Source organism: Petromyzon marinus, unplaced genomic scaffold, assembly GCF_048934315.1.
Source record: "Petromyzon marinus isolate PM22_M1 ecotype Great Lakes invasive population unplaced genomic scaffold, UKy_Petmar_22M1.pri1.0 PM_G_Scaffold_29, whole genome shotgun sequence".
NCBI lineage: Eukaryota > Metazoa > Chordata > Hyperoartia > Petromyzontiformes > Petromyzontidae > Petromyzon > Petromyzon marinus.
Window position 1 is genome coordinate 2,410,001 of NW_027422861.1, and position 2,500 is coordinate 2,412,500.

Consider the following 2,500-nt stretch of genomic DNA (forward strand, 5'->3'; position numbering starts at 1 on the left):
AACCTTCCTCGCTCGCCTCATGCTCCTTGTCGTGTGCAGGTCCTCGAGGGTTGGTAGATTGCAGGCAATTACCTTCTCAGCAGTGTGCATGATACGCTGCAGTCTGCTCTTGTCCTTGGCAGTGGCAGCAGCGTACCAGACGGTTATGGAGGAGGTGAGGATGGATTCAATGATCGCTGTATAGAATTGCACCATCATTGTCTTTGGCAGGTTGCATTTCTTCAGCTGCCGTCGAAAGTACATCCTCTGTTGAGCTCTCTTGGCGAGGGAGCTGATGTTCAGTTCCCACTTGAGGTCCCGGCAGAGAATAGTGCCCAGGAAGCGGAAGGACTCCACAATTTTGACTGCGGAGTCTAACAGGGTGATGGCGGTGAGTGGGGCTGTATTCTTCCTGAAGTCCACAACCATCTCAACTGTCCTTAGAGCATTTAGCTCTAAGTTGTTCTGGCTACACCAGGTCACCAGGTTGTCAGCTTCCCACCTATAGTCAGACTCATCCCCACCAGAGATCAGCCCAATGAGGGTGGTGTCGTCCGACAAACTTCAAGAGTTTGACGGACAGATGATTGGAGGCGCAGCTGTTGGTATACAGGGAGAAGAGCAGTGGGCAAAGGACGCAGCCCTGAGGAGTTCCCGTGCTGATGGACCTGGAGTCAGAGACTTCTGTTCCCGGCTTAACGCACTGCTTCCTGTCAGAGAGGAAGTCTGTGATCCACCTGCAGGTGGAGTAGGGCACGTTCAGCTGGAAGAGCTTGTCCTGAAGCAGGGCAGGGATGATGGTGTTGAAGGCAGAGCTGAAGTCCACAAACAGGATCCTGGCGTAGGATGCTGGGGCGTCCACATGCTGTAGGGTGAAGTGGAGGGCCATGTTAACTGCGTCGTCCACAGACCTGTTGGCTCTGTAGGCAAACTGAAGGGGGTCCAGGAGAGGGTCTGTGATGGCTTTGAGGTGTGCCAGGAGCAGGCGCTCAAAAGACTTCATTACCACAGATGTAAGGGCGACCGGTCTGTAATCATTTAGTCCTGTTGGCCTTAGCTTTTTGGGCACAGCGATGATGGTGGAGGACTTGAGACAGGCTGGTACATGGCATGTCTCCAGGGAGGTGTTAAAGATGTTGGTGAACACCGGAGACAGCTGGTCAGCGCAGTGCCTGAGGGTGGCTGGAGAGACAGAGTCCGGCCCGGCTGCTTTGCGTGGATTCTGCCTCTTGAAAAGCCCATTAACTTCTCCCTCCTGAAAGGAGAGAGTCGTTTCTGTAGTATGGGTGGGGGATGGGGCCTCTTGGGTGGGAAGGGGTGGTTCAGGACAGTCCAATTGTCTTTCAAATCTACGGTAGAACTCGTTCAGGTCGTTGGCTAGGCGGGAGTCGTTAGTGGTGTGGGGCGCTCTGGGTTTGTAGTTGGTGATGTGCCTGAGCCCTTTGGCAGACAGAAGCAGCGTCGTTAGTAGAGAACTGGTGTTTTAGTGTCTCTGAGTACAGTCGTTTAGCCTCTCTCACCGCTTTGCTAAACCTGTTCTTCGACTCCTTGAATCTGTCTCTATCCCCACTCCTAAACGCTTCCTCCTTCTCCAACCTCAACCTTTTGAGCTTTGCTGAGAACCAGGGCTTGTTGTTGTTAAAGTTCACCCTGGTACGTGTTGGGATACAGCAGTCCTCACAGAAGCTGATGTACACAGCCTCTGTGAGTTCATCCAGACTATTGGTAGCAGTCGTGAACATATCCCAGTCAGTACAGTCTAAGCACGCCCGCAAATCTTCCACAGCCTCACTGGTCCACTGTTTAGATGTCCTCACAGCAGGTTTACAGAGTTTTAGTTGCTGCCTGTATGCACGAATCAGGTGGACCAAGGGAGTTCTGTGCGAGCCGAACAGCCCCGTGACCCACAAGAGAAACATCCCCGCCAAATTCGAGCGTTTGACGGGGTCTATCCGTGAAAAAATATTCACGTTTTTGAGTGCACATGCATTTCTGCTGCAAATGCCTCTGGAAGTTTCATGCCGTTCGTATGCCAATTGTGGCAACACGAAAATGACCCGTTTTCCCATTCCGAGGGATTTCTGTGCGACCCTAACAGCCCCGTGAGCCACAAGAGACACATCCCCGCCAATTTCTAGCGTTTCACGGGGTCTATCCGTGAAAAATATAGACGTTTTTGAGTGCACATGCATTTCTGCTGCAGATGCCTCTGGAAGTTTCATGCCGTTCGTACGCAATGTGGCAACACGAAAATGACCCCTTTTCCCATTCCGAGGGATTTCTGTGCGACCCTAACTAACAGCGCCCGTGAGCCACAAGAGAGACATCCCCGCCAATTTATAGCGTTTCACGGGGTCTATCCGTGAAAAATATAGACGTTTTTGAGTGCACATGCATTCCTGCTGCAAATGCCTCTGGAAGTTTCATGCCGTTCCTATGCAATGTGGCCACACAAAAATGACCCGTTTTCCCATTCCGAGGCATTTCTGTGCGACCCTAACAGCCCCGTGAGCCACAAGAG